Below are 25,500 nucleotides of genomic sequence, written 5' to 3'. Positions count from 1 at the left end.
TAGAGAGAGAGAACCAGATCAGCAGAGATGCTCTGGAGCCTAAGAACAAGGTCATCAGAGCTGCTCTAGAGCCAGAGAACCAGGTCAGCAGAGCTGCTGTAGAGCCAAAGAAACCAGGTCAGTAGAGCTGCTTTAGAGCGGGAGAACCAGGTCAGCAGAGCTGCTTTAGAGCCAGAGAACCAGGTCAGCAGAGCTGCTTTTGAGCCAGAGATCCAGGCCAGCAGAGCTGCTTTAGAGGAGAGAACCAGGTCAGCAGAGCTGCTTTAGAGCCAGAGAACCAGGCCAGCAGAGCTGCTGTAGAGCCAGAGAACCAGGTCAGCAGAGCTGCTTTAGAGCCAAAGAACCAGGTCAGCAGAGCTGCTGTAGAGCCTGAGAACCAAGTCAGCAGAGCTGCTTTAGAGCCATAGAACCAGGTCAGCAGAGATGCTTTATAGCCAGAGAACCAGGTCAGCAGAGCTGCTCTTTAGGCAGAGAAACCAGGTCAGCAGAGCTGCTTTAGATGGAGAGAACCAGATCAGCAGAGCTGCTTTAGAGCCAGAGAACCTGGTCATCAGAGCTGCACTAGAGTCTAAGAACCAGGTCAGCAGAGCTTCTCTAGAGCCAGAGAACCAGGTCAGCAGAGCTGCTCTAGAGCTAGACAAACCAGTTCAGAAGAGCTGCTTAAGAGCCAGAGAACCAGGTCAGCAGAGCTGCTCTAGAGGGAGAGCACCAGGTCAGCAGAGCTGCTCTAGAGCCACAGAACCATGTCAGCAGAACTGCTTTAGAGCCATAGAACCGGGTCAGCAGAGCTGCTTTTGAGCCAGAGAACCAGGTCAGCAGAGCTGCTTTACAGGGAGAGAACCAGGTCAGCAGAGCTGCTTTAGAGCCAAGGGACCAGGACAGCAGAGCTGTTCTAGAGCCAGAGAACCAGATCAGCAGAACTGCTTTAGAGCCATAGAACCGGGTCAGCAGAGCTGCTTTAGAGCCAGAGAACCAGGTCAGCCGAGCTGCTGTAGAGCCAGAGAACCAGGTCAGCAGAGCTGCTCTAGAGCCAGAGAACCAGGTCAGCAGAGCTGCTTTAGAGCCTAAGAACCAGGTCAGCAGAGCTGCTCTAGAGCGAGAGAACCAGGTCAGCAGAGCTGCTTTAGAGCCAAGGGACCAGGTCAGCAGAGCTGCAATAGAGCCAGAGATCCAGGTCAGCAGAATTGCTTTAGAGCCATAGAACCGGGTCAGTAGAGCTGCCTTAGAGCCAGAGAACCAGGTCAGCAGAGCTGTTGTAGAGCCAGAGAACCAGGTCAGCAGAGCTGCTCTAGAGCCAGAGAACCAGGTCAGCAGAGCTGCTGTAGAGCCAGAGATCTCAGGTCATCAGAGCTACTTTAGAGGGAGAGAACCAGGTCAGCAGAGCTGCTTTAGAGCCAGAGAACCAGGCCAGCAGAGCTGCTTTAGAGGCAGAGAACCAGGTCAGTAGAGCTGGTTTAGAGTCTGAGAACTAGGTCAGCAGAGCTGCTCTAGAGCCAGAGAACCAGGTCAGAAGAGCTGCCGTGGAGCCAGAGAAATCAGGTCAGTAGAGCTGCTTTAGGGTGAGAGAACCAGGTTAGCAGAGCTGCTCTAGAGGGATAGCACTTGGTCAGCAGAGCTGCTCTAGAGCCAGAGAACCAGGGCAGCAGAGCTGCTTTAGAGCCAGAGAACCAGGTCAGCAGAGCTGCTCTAGAGCCAGAGAAACCAGGTCAGCAGAGCTGCTTTAGAGAGAGAGAACCAGATCAGCAGAGATGCTCTGGAGCCTAAGAACAAGGTCATCAGAGCTGCTCTAGAGCCAGAGAACCAGGTCAGCAGAGCTGCTGTAGAGCCAAAGAATTCAGGTCAGTAGAGCTGCTTTAGAGCGGGAGAACCAGGTCAGCAGAGCTGCTTTAGAGCCAGAGAACCAGGTCAGCAGAGCTGCTTTTGAGCCAGAGATCCAGGCCAGCAGAGCTGCTTTAGAGGAGAGAACCAGGTCAGCAGAGCTGCTTTAGAGCCAGAGAACCAGGCCAGCAGAGCTGCTGTAGAGCCAGAGAACCAGGTCAGCAGAGCTGCTTTAGAGCCAGAGAACCAGGTAAGCAGAGCTGCTGTAGAGCCTGAGAACCAAGTCAGCAGAGCTGCTTTAGAGCCATAGAACCAGGTCAGCAGAGATGCTTTATAGCCAGAGAACCAGGTCAGCAGAGCTGCTCTTTAGGCAGAGAAACCAGGTCAGCAGAGCTGCTTTAGATGGAGAGAACCAGATCAGCAGAGCTGCTTTAGAGCCAGAGAACCTGGTCATCAGAGCTGCACTAGAGTCTAAGAACCAGGTCAGCAGAGCTTCTCTAGAGCCAGAGAACCAGGTCAGCAGAGCTGCTCTAGAGCTAGACAAACCAGTTCAGAAGAGCTGCTTCAGAGCCAGAGAACCAGGTCAGCAGAGCTGCTCTAGAGCCACAGAACCATGTCAGCAGAACTGCTTTAGAGCCATAGAACCGGGTCAGCAGAGCTGCTTTTGAGCCAGAGAACCAGGTCAGCAGAGCTGCTTTACAGGGAGAGAACCAGGTCAGCAGAGCTGCTTTAGAGCCAAGGGACCAGGACAGCAGAGCTGTTCTAGAGCCAGAGAACCAGATCAGCAGAACTGCTTTAGAGCCATAGAACCGGGTCAGCAGAGCTGCTTTAGAGCCAGAGAACCAGGTCAGCCGAGCTGCTGTAGAGCCAGAGAACCAGGTCAGCAGAGCTGCTCTAGAGCCAGAGAACCAGGTCAGCAGAGCTGCTTTAGAGCCTGAGAAGCAGGTCAGCAGAGGTGCTCTAGAGCGAGAGAACCAGGTCAGCAGAGCTGCTTCAGAGCCATAGAACCAGGTCAGCAGAGCTGCTTTAGAGCCAGAGAACCAGGCCAGCAGAGCTGCTTTAAAGCCAGAGAACCAGGTCAGCAGAGCTGCTCTAGAGCCTGAGAACCAAGTCATCAGAGCTGCTTTAGAGCCATAGAACCAGGTCAGCAGAGCTGCTTTACAGCCAGAGAACCAGGTCAGCAGAGCTGATCTTCAGGCAGAGAAACCAGGTCAGCAGAGCTGCTTTAGAGGGAGAGAACCAGATCAGCAGAGCTGCTTTAGAGCCAGAGAACCAGATCAGCAGAGCTGCTTTAGAGCCAGAGAACCTGGTCATCAGAGCTGCACTAGAGCCTAAGAACAAGGTCAGCAGAGCTGCTGTAGAGCCAGAGAAACCAGGTCAGAAGAGCTGCTTAAGAGCCAGAGAACTAGATCAGCAGAACTGCTTTAGAGCCATAGAACCGGGTCAGCAGAGCTGCTTTAGAGCCAGAGAACCAGGTCAGCCGAGCTGCTGTAGAGCCAGAGAACCAGGTCAGCAGAGCTGCTCTAGAGCCAGAGAACCAGGTCAGCAGAGCTACTTTAGAGCCTGAGAACAAGGTCAGCAGAGCTGCTCTAGAGCGAGAGAACCAGGTCAGCAGAGCTGCTTCAGAGCCATAGAACCAGGTCAGCAGAGCTGCTTTAGAGCCAGAGAACCAGGCCAGCAGAGCTGCTTTAGAGCCATAGAACCAGGTCAGCAGAGCTGCTTTAGAGCCAGAGAACCAGGTCAGCAGAGCTGCTCTAGAGCTAGAGAAACCAGGTCAGCAGAGCTGCTTTAGAATGAGAGAACCAGATCAGCAGATCTGCTTTAGAGCAAGAGAACCAGGTCCGCATGGATGCTCTGGAGCCTAAGAGCCAGGTCAGCAGAGCTCCTTAGGATCCAGAGAACCAGGTCAGCAGAGCTGCTGTAGAGCCGGAGAAACCAGGTCAGCAGAGCAGCTTTAGAGGGAGAGAACCAGGTCAGCAGAGCTGCTTTAGAGCCAGAGAACCAGGCCAGCAGAGCCGCTTTAGAGCGAGAGAACCAGGTCAGCAGAGCTGCTTTAGAGCCAGGAACCAGGTCAGCAGAGCTGCTCTAGAGCCTGAGAACCAAGTCAGCAGAGCTGCTTTAGAGCCATAGAACCAGGTCAGCAGAGCTGCTTTACAGCCAGAGAACCAGGTCAGCAGAGCTGCTCTTCAGGGAGAGAAACCAGGTCATCAGAGCTGCACTAGAGCCTAAGAACCAGGTCAGCAGAGCTTCTCTAGAGCCAGAGAACCAGGTCAGCAGAGCTGCTGTAGAGCCAGAGAAACCAGGTCAGAAGAGCTGCCTAAGAGCCAGAGAACCAGGTCAGCAGAGCTGCTCTAGAGGGAGAGCACCAGGTCAGCAGAGCTGCTCTAGAGCCACAGAACCATGTCAGCAGAACTGCTTTAGAGCCATAGAACCGGGTCAGCAGAGCTGCCTTAGAGACAAAGAACCAAGTCAGCAGAGCTGCTCTAGAGCCAAGGGACCAGGACAGCAGAACTGCTTTAGAGCCATAGAACCGGGTCAGCAGAGCTGCTTTAGAGCCAGAGAACCAGGCCAGCAGAGCTGCTTTAGAGCCAGAGAGCCAGGTCAGCAGAGCTGCTCTAGAGCCTGAGAACCAGGCCAGCAGAGCTGCTTTAGAGGCAGAGAACCAGGTCAGTAGAGCTGGTTTAGAGTCTGAGAACCAGGTCAGCAGAGCTGCTCTAGAGCCAGAGAACCAGGTCAGAAGAGCTGCCGTGGAGCCAGAGAAATCAGGTCAGTAGAGCTGCTTTAGGGTGAGAGAACCAGGTTAGCAGAGCTGCTCTAGAGGGATAGCACCTGGTCAGCAGAGCTGCTCTAGAGCCAGAGAACCAGGTCAGCAGAGCTGTTTTAGAGCCAGAGAACCAGGTCAGCAGAGCTGCTCTAGAGCCAGAGAAACCAGGTCAGCAGAGCTGCTTTAGAGAGAGAGAACCAGATCAGCAGAGATGCTCTGGAGCCTAAGAACAAGGTCATCAGAGCTGCTCTAGAGCCAGAGAACCAGGTCAGCAGAGCTGCTGTAGAGCCAAAGAAAGCAGGTCAGTAGAGCTGCTTTAGAGCGGGAGAACCAGGTCAGCAGAGCTGCTTTAGAGCCAGAGAACCAGGTCAGCAGAGCTGCTTTTGAGCCAGAGATCCAGGCCAGCAGAGCTGCTTTAGAGGAGAGAACCAGGTCAGCAGAGCTGCTTTAGAGCCAGAGAACCAGGCCAGCAGAGCTGCTGTAGAGCCAGAGAACCAGGTCAGCAGAGCTGCTTTAGAGCCAAAGAACCAGGTCAGCAGAGCTGCTGTAGAGCCTGAGAACCAAGTCAGCAGAGCTGCTTTAGAGCCACAGAACCAGGTCAGCAGAGATGCTTTATAGCCAGAGAACCAGGTCAGCAGAGCTGCTCTTTAGGCAGAGAAACCAGGTCAGCAGAGCTGCTTTAGATGGAGAGAACCAGATCAGCAGAGCTGCTTTAGAGCCAGAGAACCTGGTCATCAGAGCTGCACTAGAGTCTAAGAACCAGGTCAGCAGAGCTTCTCTAGAGCCAGAGAACCAGGTCAGCAGAGCTGCTCTAGAGCTAGACAAACCAGTTCAGAAGAGCTGCTTAAGAGCCAGAGAACCAGGTCAGCAGAGCTGCTCTAGAGGGAGAGCACCAGGTCAGCAGAGCTGCTCTAGAGCCACAGAACCATGTCAGCAGAACTGCTTTAGAGCCATAGAACCGGGTCAGCAGAGCTGCTTTTGAGCCAGAGAACCAGGTCAGCAGAGCTGCTTTACAGGGAGAGAACCAGGTCAGCAGAGCTGCTTTAGAGCCAAGGGACCAGGACAGCAGAGCTGTTCTAGAGCCAGAGAACCAGATCAGCAGAACTGCTTTAGAGCCATAGAACCGGGTCAGCAGAGCTGCTTTAGAGCCAGAGAACCAGGTCAGCCGAGCTGCTGTAGAGCCAGAGAACCAGGTCAGCAGAGCTGCTCTAGAGCCAGAGAACCAGGTCAGCAGAGCTGCTTTAGAGCCTAAGAACCAGGTCAGCAGAGCTGCTCTAGAGCGAGAGAACCAGGTCAGCAGAGCTGCTTTAGAGCCAAGGGACCAGGTCAGCAGAGCTGCAATAGAGCCAGAGAACCAGGTCAGCAGAATTGCTTTAGAGCCATAGAACCGGGTCAGTAGAGCTGCCTTAGAGCCAGAGAACCAGGTCAGCAGAGCTGTTGTAGAGCCAGAGAACCAGGTCAGCAGAGCTGCTCTAGAGCCAGAGAAACAGGTCAGCAGAGCTGCTGTAGAGCCAGAGATCTCAGGTCATCAGAGCTACTTTAGAGGGAGAGAACCAGGTCAGCAGAGCTGCTTTAGAGCCAGAGAACCAGGCCAGCAGAGCTGCTTTAGAGGCAGAGAACCAGGTCAGTAGAGCTGGTTTAGAGTCTGAGAACTAGGTCAGCAGAGCTGCTCTAGAGCCAGAGAACCAGGTCAGAAGAGCTGCCATGGAGCCAGAGAAATCAGGTCAGTAGAGCTGCTTTAGAGTGAGAGAACCAGGTTAGCAGAGCTGCTCTACAGGGATAGCACCTGGTCAGCAGAGCTGCTCTAGAGCCAGAGAACCAGGGCAGCAGAGCTGCTTTAGAGCCAGAGAACCAGGTCAGCAGAGCTGCTCTAGAGCCAGAGAAACCAGGTCAGCAGAGCTGCTTTAGAGAGAGAGAACCAGATCAGCAGAGATGCTCTGGAGCCTAAGAACAAGGTCATCAGAGCTGCTCTAGAGCCAGAGAACCAGGTCAGCAGAGCTGCTGTAGAGCCAAAGATACCAGGTCAGTAGAGCTGCTTTAGAGCGGGAGAACCAGGTCAGCAGAGCTGCTTTAGAGCCAGAGAACCAGGTCAGCAGAGCTGCTTTTGAGCCAGAGATCCAGGCCAGCAGAGCTGCTTTAGAAGAGAGAACCAGGTCAGCAGAGCTGCTTTAGAGCCAGAGAACCAGGCCAGCAGAGCTGCTGTAGAGCCAGAGAACCAGGTCAGCAGAGCTGCTTTAGAGCCAGAGAACCAGGTCAGCAGAGCTGCTGTAGAGCCTGAGAACCAAGTCAGCAGAGCTGCTTTAGAGCCATAGAACCAGGTCAGCAGAGATGCTTTATAGCCAGAGAACCAGGTCAGCAGAGCTGCTCTTTAGGCAGAGAAACCAGGTCAGCAGAGCTGCTTTAGATGGAGAGAACCAGATCAGCAGAGCTGCTTTAGAGCCAGAGAACCTGGTCATCAGAGCTGCACTAGAGTCTAAGAACCAGGTCAGCAGAGCTTCTCTAGAGCCAGAGAACCAGGTCAGCAGAGCTGCTCTAGAGCTAGACAAACCAGTTCAGAAGAGCTGCTTAAGAGCCAGAGAACCAGGTCAGCAGAGCTGCTCTAGAGGGAGAGCACCAGGTCAGCAGAGCTGCTCTAGAGCCACAGAACCATGTCAGCAGAACTGCTTTAGAGCCATAGAACCGGGTCAGCAGAGCTGCTTTTGAGCCAGAGAACCAGGTCAGCAGAGCTGCTTTACAGGGAGAGAACCAGGTCAGCAGAGCTGCTTTAGAGCCAAGGGACCAGGACAGCAGAGCTGTTCTAGAGCCAGAGAACCAGATCAGCAGAACTGCTTTAGAGCCATAGAACCGGGTCAGCAGAGCTGCTTTAGAGCCAGAGAACCAGGTCAGCCGAGCTGCTGTAGAGCCAGAGAACCAGGTCAGCAGAGCTGCTCTAGAGCCAGAGAACCAGGTCAGCAGAGCTGCTTTAGAGCCTGAGAAGCAGGTCAGCAGAGGTGCTCTAGAGCGAGAGAACCAGGTCAGCAGAGCTGCTTCAGAGCCATAGAACCAGGTCAGCAGAGCTGCTTTAGAGCCAGAGAACCAGGCCAGCAGAGCTGCTTTAAAGCCAGAGAACCAGGTCAGCAGAGCTGCTCTAGAGCCTGAGAACCAAGTCATCAGAGCTGCTTTAGAGCCATAGAACCAGGTCAGCAGAGCTGCTTTACAGCCAGAGAACCAGGTCAGCAGAGCTAATCTTCAGGCAGAGAAACCAGGTCAGCAGAGCTGCTTTAGAGGGAGAGAACCAGATCAGCAGAGCTGCTTTAGAGCCAGAGAACCAGATCAGCAGAGCTGCTTTAGAGCCAGAGAACCTGGTCATCAGAGCTGCACTAGAGCCTAAGAACAAGGTCAGCAGAGCTGCTGTAGAGCCAGAGAAACCAGGTCAGAAGAGCTGCTTAAGAGCCAGAGAACCAGGTCAGCAGAGCTGCTCTAGAGGGAGAGCACCAGGTCAGCAGAGCTGCTCTAGAGCCACAGAACCATGTCAGCAGAACTGCTTTAGAGCCATAGAACCGGGTCAGCAGAGCTGCTTTAGAGCCAGAGAACCAAGTCAGCAGAGATGCTCTAGAGCCAGAGAACCAAGTCAGCAGATATGCTCTAGAGCCAAGGGACCAGGACAGCAGAGCTGCAGTAGAGCCAGAGAACCAGGTCAGCAGAGCTGCTCTAGAGCCAGAGAACCAGGTCAGCAGAGCTGCTTTAGAGCCATAGAACCGGGTCAACAGAGCTGCTTTAGAGCCAGAGAACCAGGCCAGCAGAGCTGCTGTAGAGCCAGAGAACCAAGTCAGCAGAGCTGCTTTAGAGCCATAGAACCAGGTCAGCAGAGATGCTTTATAGCCAGAGAACCAGGTCAGCAGAGCTGCTCTTTAGGCAGAGAAACCAGGTCAGCAGAGCTGCTTTAGATGGAGAGAACCAGATCAGCAGAGCTGCTTTAGAGCCAGAGAACCTGGTCATCAGAGCTGCACTAGAGTCTAAGAACCAGGTCAGCAGAGCTTCTCTAGAGCCAGAGAACCAGGTCAGCAGAGCTGCTCAAGAGCTAGACAAACCAGTTCAGAAGAGCTGCTTAAGAGCCAGAGAACCAGGTCAGCAGAGCTGCTCTAGAGGGAGAGCACCAGGTCAGCAGAGCTGCTCTAGAGCCACAGAACCATGTCAGCAGAACTGCTTTAGAGCCATAGAACCGGGTCAGCAGAGCTGCTTTTGAGCCAGAAAACCAGGTCAGCAGAGCTGCTTTACAGGGAGAGAACCAGGTCAGCAGAGCTGCTTTAGAGCCAAGGGACCAGGACAGCAGAGCTGTTCTAGAGCCAGAGAACCAGATCAGCAGAACAGCTTTAGAGCCATAGAACCGGGTCAGCAGAGCTGCTTTAGAGCCAGAGAACCAGGTCAGCCGAGCTGCTGTAGAGCCAGAGAACCAGGTCAGCAGAGCTGCTCTAGAGCCAGAGAACCAGGTCAGCAGAGCTGCTTTAGAGCCTGAGAACCAGGTCAGCAGAGGTGCTCTAGAGCGAGAGAACCAGGTCAGCAGAGCTGCTTCAGAGCCATAGAACCAGGTCAGCAGAGCTGCTTTAGAGCCAGAAAACCAGGCCAGCAGAGCTGCTTTAGAGCCATAGAACCAGGTCAGCAGAGCTGCTTTAGAGCCAGAGAACCAGGTCAGCAGAGCTGCTCTAGAGCCAGAGAAACCAGGTCAGCAGAGCTGCTTTAGAATGAGAGAACCAGATCAGCAGTTCTGCTTTAGAGCAAGAGAACCAGGTCCGCATGGATGCTCTGGAGCCTAAGAACCAGGTCAGCAGAGCTCCTTAGGAGCCAGAGAACCAGGTCAGCAGAGCTGCTGTAGAGCCGGAGAAACCAGGTCAGCAGAGCAGCTTTAGAGGGAGAGAACCAGGTCAGCAGAGCTGCTTTAGAGCCAGAGAACCAGGCCAGCAGAGCTGCTTTAGAGCGAGAGAACCAGGTCAGCAGAGCTGCTTTAAAGCCAGAGAACCAGGTCAGCAGAGCTGCTCTAGAGCCTGAGAACCAAGTCATCAGAGCTGCTTTAGAGCCATAGAACCAGGTCAGCAGAGCTGCTTTACAGCCAGAGAACCAGGTCAGCAGAGCTGATCTTCAGGCAGAGAAACCAGGTCAGCAGAGCTGCTTTAGAGGGAGAGAACCAGATCAGCAGAGCTGCTTTAGAGCCAGAGAACCAGATCAGCAGAGCTGCTTTAGAGCCAAAGAACCTGGTCATCAGAGCTGCACTAGAGCCTAAGAACAAGGTCAGCAGAGCTGCTGTAGAGCCAGAGAAACCAGGTCAGAAGAGCTGCTTAAGAGCCAGAGAACCAGGTCAGCAGAGCTGCTCTAGAGGGAGAGCACCAGGTCAGCAGAGCTGCTCTAGAGCCACAGAACCATGTCAGCAGAACTGCTTAAGAGCCATAGAACCGGGTCAGCAGAGCTGCTTTAGAGCCAGAGAACCAAGTCAGCAGAGATGCTCTAGAGCCAGAGAACCAAGTCAGCAGATATGCTCTAGAGCCAAGGGACCAGGACAGCAGAGCTGCAGTAGAGCCAGAGAACCAGGTCAGCAGAGCTGCTCTAGAGCCAGAGAACCAGGTCAGCAGAGCTGCTTTAGAGCCATAGAACCGGGTCAACAGAGCTGCTTTTGAGCCAGAGAACCAGGTCAGCAGAGCTGCTTTACAGGGAGAGAACCAGGTCAGCAGAGCTGCTTTAGAGCCAAGGGACCAGGACAGCAGAGCTGTTCTAGAGCCAGAGAACCAGATCAGCAGAACTGCTTTAGAGCCAGAGAACCAGATCAGCAGAACTGCTTTAGAGCCAGAGAACCAGGTCAGCCGAGCTGCTTTAGAGCCAGAGAACCAGGTCAGCCGAGCTGCTGTAGAGCCAGAGAACCAGGTCAGCACAGCTGCTTTAGAGCCTGAGAACCAGGTCAGCAGAGCTGCTTTAGAGCCTGAGAACCAGGTCAGCAGAGCTGCTTCAGAGCCATAGAACCAGGTCAGCAGAGCTGCTTCAGAGCCAGAGAACCAGGCCAGCAGAGCTGCTTTAGAGCCATAGAACCAGGTCAGCAGAGCTGCTTTAGAGCCAGAGAACCAGGTCAGCAGAGCTGCTCTAGAGCCAGAGAAACCAGGTCAGCAGAGCTGCTTTAGAATGAGAGAACCAGATCAGCAGATCTGCTTTAGAGCAAGAGAACCAGGTCCGCATGGATGCTCTGGAGCCTAAGAACCAGGTCAGCAGAGCTCCTTAGGAGCCAGAGAACCAGGTCAGCAGAGCTGCTGTAGAGCCGGATAAACCAGGTCAGCAGAGCAGCTTTAGAGGGAGAGAACCAGGTCAGCAGAGCTGCTTTAGAGCCAGAGAACCAGGCCAGCAGAGCTGCTTTAGAGCGAGAGAACCAGGTCAGCAGAGCTGCTTTAAAGCCAGAGAACCAGGTCAGCAGAGCTGCTCTAGAGCCTGAGAACCAAGTCATCAGAGCCGCTTTAGAGCCATAGAACCAGGTCAGCAGAGCTGCTTTACAGCCAGAGAACCAGGTCAGCAGAGCTGCTCTTCAGGCAGAGAAACCAGGTCAGCAGAGCTGCTTTAGAGGGAGAGAACCAGATCAGCAGAGCTGCTTTAGAGCCAGAGAACCTGGTCATCAGAGCTGCACTAGAGCCTAAGAACAAGGTCAGCAGAGCTTCTCTAGAGCCAGAGAACCAGGTCAGCAGAGCTGCTGTAGAGCCAGAGAAACCAGGTCAGAAGAGCTGCTTAAGAGCCAGAGAACCAGGTCAGCAGAGCTGCTCTAGAGGGAGAGCACCAGGTCAGCAGAGCTGCTCTAGAGCCACAGAACCATGTCAGCAGAACTGCTTTAGAGCCATAGAACCGGGTCAGCAGAACTGCTTTAAAGCCAGAGAACCAAGTCAGCAGAGATGCTCTAGAGCCAAGGGACCAGGAAAGCAGAGCTGCAGTAGAGCCAGAGAACCAGATCAGCAGAGCTGCTCTAGAGCCAGAGAACCAGGTCAGCAGAGCTGCTTTAGAGCCTGAGAACCAGGTCAGCAGAGCTACTCTAGAGCGAGAGAACCAGGTCAGCAGAGCTGCTTTAGAGCCATAAAACCAGGTCAGCAGAGCTGCTTTAGAGCCAAAGAATCAGGCAAGCAGAGCTGCTTTAGAGCCATAGAACCGGGTCAGCAGAGCTGCTTTAGAGCCAGAGAACCAAGTCAGCAGAGATGCTCTAGAGCCAAGGGACCAGGACAGCAGAGCTGCAGTAGAGCCAGAGAACCAGGTCAGCAGAGCTGCTCTAGAGCCAGAGAACCAGGTCAGCAGAGCTGCTTTAGAGCCTGAGAACCATGTCAGCAGAACTGCTTTAGTGCCATAGAACCGGGTCAGCAGAGCTGCTTTTGAGCCAGAGAACCAGGTCAGCAGAGCTGCTTTACAGGGAGAGAACGAGGTCAGCAGAGCTGCTTTAGAGCCAAGGGACCAGGACAGCAGAGCTGTTCTAGAGCCAGAGAACCAGATCAGCAGAACTGCTTTAGAGCCATAGAACCGGGTCAGCAGAGCTGCTTTATAGCCAGAGAACCAGGTCAGCCGAGCTGCTGTAGAGCCAGAGAACCAGGTCAGCAGAGCTGCTCTAGAGCCAGAGAACCAGGTCAGCAGAGATGCTTTAGAGCCTGAGAACCAGGTCAGCAGAGCTGCTCTAGAGCGAGAGAACCAGGTCAGCAGAGGTGCTTCAGAGCCATAGAACCAGGTCAGCAGAGCTGCTTTAGAGCCAGAGAACCAGGCCAGCAGAGCTGCTTTAGAGCCATAGAACCAGGTCAGCAGAGCTGCTTTAGAGCCAGAGAACCAGGTCAGCAGAGCTGCTCTAGAGCCAGAGAAACCAGGTCTGCAGAGCTGCTTTAGAACGAGAGAACCAGATCAGCAGATCTGCTTTAGAGCAAGAGAACCAGGTCCGCATGGATGCTCTGGAGCCTAAGAACCAGGTCAGCAGAGCTCCTTAGGAGCCAGAGAACCAGGTCAGCAGAGCTGCTGTAGAGCCGGAGAAACCAGGTCAGCAGAGCAGCTTTAGAGGGAGAGAACCAGGTCAGCAGAGCTGCTTTAGAGCCAGAGAACCAGGCCAGCAGAGCTGCTTTAGAGCGAGAGAACCAGGTCAGCAGAGCTGCTTTAAAGCCAGAGAACCAGGTCAGCAGAGCTGCTCTAGAGCCTGAGAACCAAGTCATCAGAGCTGCTTTAGAGCCATAGAACCAGGTCAGCAGAGCTGCTTTACAGCCAGAGAACCAGGTCAGCAGAGCTGATCTTCAGGCAGAGAAACCAGGTCAGCAGAGCTGCTTTAGAGGGAGAGAACCAGATCAGCAGAGCTGCTTTAGAGCCAGAGAACCTGGTCATCAGAGCTGCACTAGAGCCTAAGAACAAGGTCAGCAGAGCTTCTCTAGAGCCAGAGAACCAGGTCAGCAGAGCTGCTGTAGAGCCAGAGAAACCAGGTCAGAAGAGCTGCTTAAGAGCCAGAGAACCAGGTCAGCAGAGCTGCTCTAGAGGGAGAGCACCAGGTCAGCAGAGCTGCTCTAGAGCCACAGAACCATGTCAGCAGAACTGCTTTAGAGCCATAGAACCGGGTCAGCAGAGCTGCTTTAGAGCCAGAGAACCAAGTCAGCAGAGATGCTCTAGAGCCAAGGGACCAGGACAGCAGAGCTGCAGTAGAGCCAGAGAACCAGGTCAGCAGAGCTGCTCTAGAGCCAGAGAACCAGGTCAGCAGAGCTGCTTTAGAGCCTGAGAACCAGGTCAGCAGAGCTACTCTAGAGCGAGAGAACCAGGTCAGCAGAGCTGCTTTAGAGCCAGAGAACCAGGTCAGCAGAGCTGCTTTAGAGCCAAAGAACCAGGTCAGCAGAGCTGCTGTAGAGCCTGAGAACCAAGTCAGCAGAGCTGCTTTAGAGCCATAGAACCAGGTCAGCAGAGATGCTTTATAGCCAGAGAACCAGGTCAGCAGAGCTGCTCTTTAGGCAGAGAAACCAGGTCAGCAGAGCTGCTTTAGATGGAGAGAACCAGATCAGCAGAGCTGCTTTAGAGCCAGAGAACCTGGTCATCAGAGCTGCACTAGAGTCTAAGAACCAGGTCAGCAGAGCTTCTCTAGAGCCAGAGAACCAGGTCAGCAGAGCTGCTCTAGAGCTAGACAAACCAGTTCAGAAGAGCTGCTTAAGAGCCAGAGAACCAGGTCAGCAGAGCTGCTCTAGAGGGAGAGCACCAGGTCAGCAGAGCTGCTCTAGAGCCACAGAACCATGTCAGCAGAACTGCTTTAGAGCCATAGAACCGGGTCAGCAGAGCTGCTTTTGAGCCAGAGAACCAGGTCAGCAGAGCTGCTTTACAGGGAGAGAACCAGGTCAGCAGAGCTGCTTTAGAGCCAAGGGACCAGGACAGCAGAGCTGTTCTAGAGCCAGAGAACCAGATCAGCAGAACTGCTTTAGAGCCATAGAACCGGGTCAGCAGAGCTGCTTTAGAGCCAGAGAACCAGGTCAGCCGAGCTGCTGTAGAGCCAGAGAACCAGGTCAGCAGAGCTGCTCTAGAGCCAGAGAACCAGGTCAGCAGAGCTGCTTTAGAGCCTAAGAACCAGGTCAGCAGAGCTGCTCTAGAGCGAGAGAACCAGGTCAGCAGAGCTGCTTTAGAGGCAGAGAACCAGGTCAGCAGAATTGCTTTAGAGCCATAGAACCGGGTCAGTAGAGCTGCCTTAGAGCCAGAGAACCAGGTCAGCAGAGCTGTTGTAGAGCCAGAGAACCAGGTCAGCAGAGCTGCTCTAGAGCCAGAGAACCAGGTCAGCAGAGCTGCTGTAGAGCCAGAGATCTCAGGTCATCAGAGCTACTTTAGAGGGAGAGAACCAGGTCAGCAGAGCTGCTTTAGAGCCAGAGAACCAGGCCAGCAGAGCTGCTTTAGAGGCAGAGAACCAGGTCAGTAGATCTGGTTTAGAGTCTGAGAACTAGGTCAGCAGAGCTGCTCTAGAGCCAGAGAACCAGGTCAGAAGAGCTGCCGTGGAGCCAGAGAAATCAGGTCAGTAGAGCTGCTTTAGGGTGAGAGAACCAGGTTAGCAGAGCTGCTCTAGAGGGATAGCACCTGGTCAGCAGAGCTGCTCTAGAGCCAGAGAACCAGGGCAGCAGAGCTGCTTTAGAGCCAGAGAACCAGGTCAGCAGAGCTGCTCTAGAGCCAGAGAAACCAGGTCAGCAGAGCTGCTTTAGAGAGAGAGAACCAGATCAGCAGAGATGCTCTGGAGCCTAAGAACAAGGTCATCAGAGCTGCTCTAGAGCCAGAGAACCAGGTCAGCAGAGCTGCTGTAGAGCCAAAGAAACCAGGTCAGTAGAGCTGCTTTAGAGCGGGAGAACCAGGTCAGCAGAGCTGCTTTAGAGCCAGAGAACCAGGTCAGCAGAGCTGCTTTTGAGCCAGAGATCCAGGCCAGCAGAGCTGCTTTAGAGGAGAGAACCAGGTCAGCAGAGCTGCTTTAGAGCCAGAGAACCAGGCCAGCAGAGCTGCTGTAGAGCCAGAGAACCAGGTCAGCAGAGCTGCTTTAGAGCCAGAGAACCAGGTCAGCAGAGCTGCTGTAGAGCCTGAGAACCAAGTCAGCAGAGCTGCTTTAGAGCCATAGAACCAGGTCAGCAGAGATGCTTTATAGCCAGAGAACCAGGTCAGCAGAGCTGCTCTTTAGGCAGAGAAACCAGGTCAGCAGAGCTGCTTTAGATGGAGAGAACCAGATCAGCAGAGCTGCTTTAGAGCCAGAGAACCTGGTCATCAGAGCTGCACTAGAGTCTAAGAACCAGGTCAGCAGAGCTTCTCTAGAGCCAGAGAACCAGGTCAGCAGAGCTGCTCTAGAGCTAGACAAACCAGTTCAGAAGAGCTGCTTAAGAGCCAGAGAACCAGGTCAGCAGAGCTGCTCTAGAGGGAGAGCACCAGGTCAGCAGAGCTGCTCTAGAGCCACAGAACCATGTCAGCAGAACTGCTTTAGAGCCATAGAACCGGGTCAGCAGAGCTGCTTTTGAGCCAGAGAACCAGGTCAGCAGAGCTGCTTTACAGGGAGAGAACCAGGTCAGCAGAGCTGCTTTAGAGCCAAGGGACCAGGACAGCAGAGCTGTTCTAGAGCCAGAGAACCAGATCAGCAGAACTGCTTTAGAGCCATAGAACCGGGTCAGCAGAGCTGCTTTAGAGCCAGAGAACCAGGTCAGCCGAGCTGCTGTAGAGCCAGAGAACCAGGTCAGCAGAGCTGCTCTAGAGCCAGAGAACCAGGTCAGCAGAGCTGCTTTAGAGCCTGAGAAGCAGGTCAGCAGAGGTGCTCTAGAGCGAGAGAACCAGGTCAGCAGAGCTGCTTCAGAGCCATAGAACCAGGTCAGCAGAGCTGCTTTAGAGCCAGAGAACCAGGCCAGCAGAGCTGCTTTAAAGCCAGAGAACCAGGTCAGCAGAGCTGCTCTAGAGCCTGAGAACCAAGTCATCAGAGCTGCTTTAGAGCCATAGAACCAGGTCAGCAGAGCTGCTTTACAGCCAGAGAACCAGGTCAGCAGAGCTGATCTTCAGGCAGAGAAACCAGGTCAGCAGAGCTGCTTTAGAGGGAGAGAACCAGATCAGCAGAGCTGCTTTAGAGCCAGAGAACCAGATCAGCAGAGCTGCTTTAGAGCCAGAGAACCTGGTCATCAGAGCTGCACTAGAGCCTAAGAACAAGGTCAGCAGAGCTGCTGTAGAGCCAGAGAAACCAGGTCAGAAGAGCTGCTTAAGAGTCAGAGAACCAGATCAGCAGAACTGCTTTAGAGCCATAGAACCGGGTCAGCAGAGCTGCTTTAGAGCCAGAGAACCAGGTCAGCCGAGCTGCTGTAGAGCCAGAGAACCAGGTCAGCAGAGCTGCTCTAGAGCCAGAGAACCAGGTCAGCAGAGCTACTTTAGAGCCTGAGAACAAGGTCAGCAGAGCTGCTCTAGAGCGAGAGAACCAGGTCAGCAGAGCTGCTTCAGAGCCATAGAACCAGGTCAGCAGAGCTGCTTTAGAGCCAGAGAACCAGGCCAGCAGAGCTGCTTTAGAGCCATAGAACCAGGTCAGCAGAGCTGCTTTAGAGCCAGAGAACCAGGTCAGCAGAGCTGCTCTAGAGCTAGAGAAACCAGGTCAGCAGAGCTGCTTTAGAATGAGAGAACCAGATCAGCAGATCTGCTTTAGAGCAAGAGAACCAGGTCCGCATGGATGCTCTGGAGCCTAAGAGCCAGGTCAGCAGAGCTCCTTAGGAGCCAGAGAACCAGGTCAGCAGAGCTGCTGTAGAGCCGGAGAAACCAGGTCAGCAGAGCAGCTTTAGAGGGAGAGAACCAGGTCAGCAGAGCTGCTTTAGAGCCAGAGAACCAGGCCAGCAGAGCCGCTTTAGAGCGAGAGAACCAGGTCAGCAGAGCTGCTTTAGAGCCAGGAACCAGGTCAGCAGAGCTGCTCTAGAGCCTGAGAACCAAGTCAGCAGAGCTGCTTTAGAGCCATAGAACCAGGTCAGCAGAGCTGCTTTACAGCCAGAGAACCAGGTCAGCAGAGCTGCTCTTCAGGCAGAGAAACCAGGTCATCAGAGCTGCACTAGAGCCTAAGAACCAGGTCAGCAGAGCTTCTCTAGAGCCAGAGAACCAGGTCAGCAGAGCTGCTGTAGAGCCAGAGAAACCAGGTCAGAAGAGCTGCCTAAGAGCCAGAGAACCAGGTCAGCAGAGCTGCTCTAGAGGGAGAGCACCAGGTCAGCAGAGCTGCTCTAGAGCCACAGAACCATGTCAGCAGAACTGCTTTAGAGCCATAGAACCGGGTCAGCAGAGCTGCCTTAGAGACAAAGAACCAAGTCAGCAGAGCTGCTCTAGAGCCAAGGGACCAGGACAGCAGAACTGCTTTAGAGCCATAGAACCGGGTCAGCAGAGCTGCTTTAGAGCCAGAGAACCAGGCCAGCAGAGCTGCTTTAGAGCCAGAGAGCCAGGTCAGCAGAGCTGCTCTAGAGCCTGAGAACCAGGCCAGCAGAGCTGCTTTAGAGGCAGAGAACCAGGTCAGTAGAGCTGGTTTAGAGTCTGAGAACCAGGTCAGCAGAGCTGCTCTAGAGCCAGAGAACCAGGTCAGAAGAGCTGCCGTGGAGCCAGAGAAATCAGGTCAGTAGAGCTGCTTTAGGGTGAGAGAACCAGGTTAGCAGAGCTGCTCTAGAGGGATAGCACCTGGTCAGCAGAGCTGCTCTAGAGCCAGAGAACCAGGTCAGCAGAGCTGTTTTAGAGCCAGAGAACCAGGTCAGCAGAGCTGCTCTAGAGCCAGAGAAACCAGGTCAGCAGAGCTGCTTTAGAGAGAGAGAACCAGATCAGCAGAGATGCTCTGGAGCCTAAGAACAAGGTCATCAGAGCTGCTCTAGAGCCAGAGAACCAGGTCAGCAGAGCTGCTGTAGAGCCAAAGAAAGCAGGTCAGTAGAGCTGCTTTAGAGCGGGAGAACCAGGTCAGCAGAGCTGCTTTAGAGCCAGAGAACCAGGTCAGCAGAGCTGCTTTTGAGCCAGAGATCCAGGCCAGCAGAGCTGCTTTAGAGGAGAGAACCAGGTCAGCAGAGCTGCTTTAGAGCCAGAGAACCAGGCCAGCAGAGCTGCTGTAGAGCCAGAGAACCAGGTCAGCAGAGCTGCTTTAGAGCCAAAGAACCAGGTCAGCAGAGCTGCTGTAGAGCCTGAGAACCAAGTCAGCAGAGCTGCTTTAGAGCCACAGAACCAGGTCAGCAGAGATGCTTTATAGCCAGAGAACCAGGTCAGCAGAGCTGCTCTTTAGGCAGAGAAACCAGGTCAGCAGAGCTGCTTTAGATGGAGAGAACCAGATCAGCAGAGCTGCTTTAGAGCCAGAGAACCTGGTCATCAGAGCTGCACTAGAGTCTAAGAACCAGGTCAGCAGAGCTTCTCTAGAGCCAGAGAACCAGGTCAGCAGAGCTGCTCTAGAGCTAGACAAACCAGTTCAGCAGAACTGCTTTAGAGCCATAGAACCGGGTCAGCAGAGCTGCTTTTGAGCCAGAGAACCAGGTCAGCAGAGCTGCTTTACAGGGAGAGAACCAGGTCAGCAGAGCTGCTTTAGAGCCAAGGGACCAGGACAGCAGAGCTGTTCTAGAGCCAGAGAACCAGATCAGCAGAACTGCTTTAGAGCCATAGAACCGGGTCAGCAGAACTGCTTTAGAGCCAGAGAACCAGGTCAGCCGAGCTGCTGTAGAGCCAGAGAACCAGGTCAGCAGAGCTGCTCTAGAGCCAGAGAACCAGGTCAGCAGAGCTGCTTTAGAGCCTAAGAACCAGGTCAGCAGAGCTGCTCTAGAGCGAGAGAACCAGGTCAGCAGAGCTGCTTTAGAGCCAAGGGACCAGGTCAGCAGAGCTGCAATAGAGCCAGAGAACCAGGTCAGCAGAATTGCTTTAGAGCCATAGAACCGGGTCAGTAGAGCTGCTTTAGAGCCAGAGAACCAGGTCAGCAGAGCTGTTGTAGAGCCAGAGAACCAGGTCAGCAGAGCTGCTCTAGAGCCAGAGAACCAGGTCAGCAGAGCTGCTGTAGAGCCAGAGATCTCAGGTCATCAGAGCTACTTTAGAGGGAGAGAACCAGGTCAGCAGAGCTGCTTTAGAGCCAGAGAACCAGGCCAGCAGAGCTGCTTTAGAGGCAGAGAACCAGGTCAGTAGAGCTGGTTTAGAGTCTGAGAACTAGGTCAGCAGAGCTGCTCTAGAGCCAGAGAACCAGGTCAGAAGAGCTGCCATGGAGCCAGAGAAATCAGGTCAGTAGAGCTGCTTTAGAGTGAGAGAACCAGGTTAGCAGAGCTGCTCTACAGGGATAGCACCTGGTCAGCAGAGCTGCTCTAGAGCCAGAGAACCAGGGCAGCAGAGCTGCTTTAGAGCCAGAGAACCAGGTCAGCAGAGCTGCTCTAGAGCCAGAGAAACCAGGTCAGCAGAGCTGCTTTAGAGAGAGAGAACCAGATCAGCAGAGATGCTCTGGAGCCTAAGAACAAGGTCATCAGAGCTGCTCTAGAGCCAGAGAACCAGGTCAGCAGAGCTGCTGTAGAGCCAAAGAAACCAGGTCAGTAGAGCTGCTTTAGAGCGGGAGAACCAGGTCAGCAGAGCTGCTTTAGAGCCAGAGAACCAGGTCAGCAGAGCTGCTTTTGAGCCAGAGATCCAGGCCAGCAGAGCTGCTTTAGAAGAGAGAACCAGGTCAGCAGAGCTGCTTTAGAGCCAGAGAACCAGGCCAGCAGAGCTGCTGTAGAGCCAGAGAACCAGGTCAGCAGAGCTGCTTTAGAGCCAGAGAACCAGGTCAGCAGAGCTGCTGTAGAGCCTGAGAACCAAGTCAGCAGAGCTGCTTTAGAGCCATAGAACCAGGTCAGCAGAGATGCTTTATAGCCAGAGAACCAGGTCAGCAGAGCTGCTCTTTAGGCAGAGAAACCAGGTCAGCAGAGCTGCTTTAGATGGAGAGAACCAGATCAGCAGAGCTGCTTTAGAGCCAGAGAACCTGGTCATCAGAGCTGCACTAGAGTCTAAGAACCAGGTCAGCAGAGCTTCTCTAGAGCCAGAGAACCAGGTCAGCAGAGCTGCTCTAGAGCTAGACAAACCAGTTCAGAAGAGCTGCTTAAGAGCCAGAGAACCAGGTCAGCAGAGCTGCTCTAGAGGGAGAGCACCAGGTCAGCAGAGCTGCTCTAGAGCCACAGAACCATGTCAGCAGAACTGCTTTAGAGCCATAGAACCGGGTCAGCAGAGCTGCTTTTGAGCCAGAGAACCAGGTCAGCAGAGCTGCTTTACAGGGAGAGAACCAGGTCAGCAGAGCTGCTTTAGAGCCAAGGGACCAGGACAGCAGAGCTGTTCTAGAGCCAGAGAACCAGATCAGCAGAACTGCTTTAGAGCCATAGAACCGGGTCAGCAGAGCTGCTTTAGAGCCAGAGAACCAGGTCAGCCGAGCTGCTGTAGAGCCAGAGAACCAGGTCAGCAGAGCTGCTCTAGAGCCAGAGAACCAGGTCAGCAGAGCTGCTTTAGAGCCTGAGAACCAGGTCAGCAGAGGTGCTCTAGAGCGAGAGAACCAGGTCAGCAGAGCTGCTTCAGAGCCATAGAACCAGGTCAGCAGAGCTGCTTTAGAGCCAGAGAACCAGGCCAGCAGAGCTGCTTTAAAGCCAGAGAACCAGGTCAGCAGAGCTGCTCTAGAGCCTGAGAACCAAGTCATCAGAGCTGCTTTAGAGCCATAGAACCAGGTCAGCAGAGCTGCTTTACAGCCAGAGAACCAGGTCAGCAGAGCTGATCTTCAGGCAGAGAAACCAGGTCAGCAGAGCTGCTTTAGAGGGAGAGAACCAGATCAGCAGAGCTGCTTTAGAGCCAGAGAACCAGATCAGCAGAGCTGCTTTAGAGCCAGAGAACCTGGTCATCAGAGCTGCACTAGAGCCTAAGAACAAGGTCAGCAGAGCTGCTGTAGAGCCAGAGAAACCAGGTCAGAAGAGCTGCTTAAGAGCCAGAGAACCAGGTCAGCAGAGCTGCTCTAGAGGGAGAGCACCAGGTCAGCAGAGCTGCTCTAGAGCCACAGAACCATGTCAGCAGAACTGCTTTAGAGCCATAGAACCGGGTCAGCAGAGCTGCTTTAGAGCCAGAGAACCAAGTCAGCAGAGATGCTCTAGAGCCAGAGAGCCAAGTCAGCAGATATGCTCTAGAGCCAAGGGACCAGGACAGCAGAGCTGCAGTAGAGCCAGAGAACCAGGTCAGCAGAGCTGCTCTAGAGCCAGAGAACCAGGTCAGCAGAGCTGCTTTAGAGCCATAGAACCGGGTCAACAGAGCTGCTTTAGAGCCAGAGAACCAGGCCAGCAGAGCTGCTGTAGAGCCAGAGAACCAAGTCAGCAGAGCTGCTTTAGAGCCATAGAACCAGGTCAGCAGAGATGCTTTATAGCCAGAGAACCAGGTCAGCAGAGCTGCTCTTTAGGCAGAGAAACCAGGTCAGCAGAGCTGCTTTAGATGGAGAGAACCAGATCAGCAGAGCTGCTTTAGAGCCAGAGAACCTGGTCATCAGAGCTGCACTAGAGTCTAAGAACCAGGTCAGCAGAGCTTCTCTAGAGCCAGAGAACCAGGTCAGCAGAGCTGCTCTAGAGCTAGACAAACCAGTTCAGAAGAGCTGCTTAAGAGCCAGAGAACCAGGTCAGCAGAGCTGCTCTAGAGGGAGAGCACCAGGTCAGCAGAGCTGCTCTAGAGCCACAGAACCATGTCAGCAGAACTGCTTTAGAGCCATAGAACCGGGTCAGCAGAGCTGCTTTTGAGCCAGAAAACCAGGTCAGCAGAGCTGCTTTACAGGGAGAGAACCAGGTCAGCAGAGCTGCTTTAGAGCCAAGGGACCAGGACAGCAGAGCTGTTCTAGAGCCAGAGAACCAGATCAGCAGAACTGCTTTAGAGCCATAGAACCGGGTCAGCAGAGCTGCTTTAGAGCCAGAGAACCAGGTCAGCCGAGCTGCTGTAGAGCCAGAGAACCAGGTCAGCAGAGCTGCTCTAGAGCCAGAGAACCAGGTCAGCAGAGCTGCTTTAGAGCCTGAGAACCAGGTCAGCAGAGGTGCTCTAGAGCGAGAGAACCAGGTCAGCAGAGCTGCTTCAGAGCCATAGAACCAGGTCAGCAGAGCTGCTTTAGAGCCAGAGAACCAGGCCAGCAGAGCTGCTTTAGAGCCATAGAACCAGGTCAGCAGAGCTGCTTTAGAGCCAGAGAACCAGGTCAGCAGAGCTGCTCTAGAGCCAGAGAAACCAGGTCAGCAGAGCTGCTTTAGAATGAGAGAACCAGATCAGCAGTTCTGCTTTAGAGCAAGAGAACCAGGTCCGCATGGATGCTCTGGAGCCTAAGAACCAGGTCAGCAGAGCTCCTTAGGAGCCAGAGAACCAGGTCAGCAGAGCTGCTGTAGAGCCGGAGAAACCAGGTCAGCAGAGCAGCTTTAGAGGGAGAGAACCAGGTCAGCAGAGCTGCTTTAGAGCCAGAGAACCAGGCCAGCAGAGCTGCTTTAGAGCGAGAGAACCAGGTCAGCAGAGCTGCTTTAAAGCCAGAGAACCAGGTCAGCAGAGCTGCTCTAGAGCCTGAGAACCAAGTCATCAGAGCTGCTTTAGAGCCATAGAACCAGGTCAGCAGAGCTGCTTTACAGCCAGAGAACCAGGTCAGCAGAGCTGATCTTCAGGCAGAGAAACCAGGTCAGCAGAGCTGCTTTAGAGGGAGAGAACCAGATCAGCAGAGCTGCTTTAGAGCCAGAGAACCAGATCAGCAGAGCTGCTTTAGAGCCAGAGAACCTGGTCATCAGAGCTGCACTAGAGCCTAAGAACAAGGTCAGCAGAGCTGCTGTAGAGCCAGAGAAACCAGGTCAGAAGAGCTGCTTAAGAGCCAGAGAACCAGGTCAGCAGAGCTGCTCTAGAGGGAGAGCACCAGGTCAGCAGAGCTGCTCTAGAGCCACAGAACCATGTCAGCAGAACTGCTTAAGAGCCATAGAACCGGGTCAGCAGAGCTGCTTTAGAGCCAGAGAACCAAGTCAGCAGAGATGCTCTAGAGCCAGAGAACCAAGTCAGCAGATATGCTCTAGAGCTAAGGGACCAGGACAGCAGAGCTGCAGTAGAGCCAGAGAACCAGGTCAGCAGAGCTGCTCTAGAGCCAGAGAACCAGGTCAGCAGAGCTGCTTTAGAGCCATAGAACCGGGTCAACAGAGCTGCTTTTGAGCCAGAGAACCAGGTCAGCAGAGCTGCTTTACAGGGAGAGAACCAGGTCAGCAGAGCTGCTTTAGAGCCAAGGGACCAGGACAGCAGAGCTGTTCTAGAGCCAGAGAACCAGATCAGCAGAACTGCTTTAGAGCCAGAGAACCAGATCAGCAGAACTGCTTTAGAGCCAGAGAACCAGGTCAGCCGAGCTGCTTTAGAGCCAGAGAACCAGGTCAGCCGAGCTGCTGTAGAGCCAGAGAACCAGGTCAGCACAGCTGCTTTAGAGCCTGAGAACCAGGTCAGCAGAGCTGCTTTAGAGCCTGAGAACCAGGTCAGCAGAGCTGCTTCAGAGCCATAGAACCAGGTCAGCAGAGCTGCTTCAGAGCCAGAGAACCAGGCCAGCAGAGCTGCTTTAGAGCCATGGAACCAGGTCAGCAGAGCTGCTTTAGAGCCAGAGAACCAGGTCAGCAGAGCTGCTCTAGAGCCAGAGAAACCAGGTCAGCAGAGCTGCTTTAGAATGAGAGAACCAGATCAGCAGATCTGCTTTAGAGCAAGAGAACCAGGTCCGCATGGATGCTCTGGAGCCTAAGAACCAGGTCAGCAGAGCTCCTTAGGAGCCAGAGAACCAGGTCAGCAGAGCTGCTGTAGAGCCGGATAAACCAGGTCAGCAGAGCAGCTTTAGAGGGAGAGAACCAGGTCAGCAGAGCTGCTTTAGAGCCAGAGAACCAGGCCAGCAGAGCTGCTTTAGAGCGAGAGAACCAGGTCAGCAGAGCTGCTTTAAAGCCAGAGAACCAGGTCAGCAGAGCTGCTCTAGAGCCTGAGAACCAAGTCATCAGAGCTGCTTTAGAGCCATAGAACCAGGTCAGCAGAGCTGCTTTACAGCCAGAGAACCAGGTCAGCAGAGCTGCTCTTCAGGCAGAGAAACCAGGTCAGCAGAGCTGCTTTAGAGGGAGAGAACCAGATCAGCAGAGCTGCTTTAGAGCCAGAGAACCTGGTCATCAGAGCTGCACTAGAGCCTAAGAACAAGGTCAGCAGAGCTTCTCTAGAGCCAGAGAACCAGGTCAGCAGAGCTGCTGTAGAGCCAGAGAAACCAGGTCAGAAGAGCTGCTTAAGAGCCAGAGAACCAGGTCAGCAGAGCTGCTCTAGAGGGAGAGCACCAGGTCAGCAGAGCTGCTCTAGAGCCACAGAACCATGTCAGCAGAACTGCTTTAGAGCCATAGAACCGGGTCAGCAGAACTGCTTTAAAGCCAGAGAACCAAGTCAGCAGAGATGCTCTAGAGCCAAGGGACCAGGACAGCAGAGCTGCAGTAGAGCCAGAGAACCAGATCAGCAGAGCTGCTCTAGAGCCAGAGAACCAGGTCAGCAGAGCTGCTTTAGAGCCTGAGAACCAGGTCAGCAGAGCTACTCTAGAGCGAGAGAACCAGGTCAGCAGAGCTGCTTTAGAGCCATAAAACCAGGTCAGCAGAGCTGCTTTAGAGCCAAAGAATCAGGCAAGCAGAGCTGCTTTAGAGCCATAGAACCGGGTCAGCAGAGCTGCTTTAGAGCCAGAGAACCAAGTCAGCAGAGATGCTCTAGAGCCAAGGGACCAGGACAGCAGAGCTGCAGTAGAGCCAGAGAACCAGGTCAGCAGAGCTGCTCTAGAGCCAGAGAACCAGGTCAGCAGAGCTGCTTTAGAGCCTGAGAACCATGTCAGCAGAACTGCTTTAGAGCCATAGAACCGGGTCAGCAGAGCTGCTTTTGAGCCAGAGAACCAGGTCAGCAGAGCTGCTTTACAGGGAGAGAACCAGGTCAGCAGAGCTGCTTTAGAGCCAAGGGACCAGGACAGCAGAGCTGTTCTAGAGCCAGAGAACCAGATCAGCAGAACTGCTTTAGAGCCATAGAACCGGGTCAGCAGAGCTGCTTTATAGCCAGAGAACCAGGTCAGCCGAGCTGCTGTAGAGCCAGAGAACCAGGTCAGCAGAGCTGCTCTAGAGCCAGAGAACCAGGTCAGCAGAGATGCTTTAGAGCTTGAGAACCAGGTCAGCAGAGCTGCTCTAGAGCGAGAGAACCAGGTCAGCAGAGCTGCTTCAGAGCCATAGAACCAGGTCAGCAGAGCTGCTTTAGAGCCAGAGAACCAGGCCAGCAGAGCTGCTTTAGAGCCATAGAACCAGGTCAGCAGAGCTGCTTTAGAGCCAGAGAACCAGGTCAGCAGAGCTGCTCTAGAGCCAGAGAAACCAGGTCAGCAGAGCTGCTTTAGAACGAGAGAACCAGATCAGCAGATCTGCTTTAGAGCAAGAGAACCAGGTCCGCATGGATGCTCTGGAGCCTAAGAACCAGGT

The sequence above is a fragment of the Triturus cristatus genome, chromosome 1_1 (genome assembly GCF_964204655.1).
Source record: "Triturus cristatus chromosome 1_1, aTriCri1.1, whole genome shotgun sequence".
Classification (NCBI taxonomy): domain Eukaryota; kingdom Metazoa; phylum Chordata; class Amphibia; order Caudata; family Salamandridae; genus Triturus; species Triturus cristatus.
Note: the sequence above shows the minus strand (reverse complement) of the source record.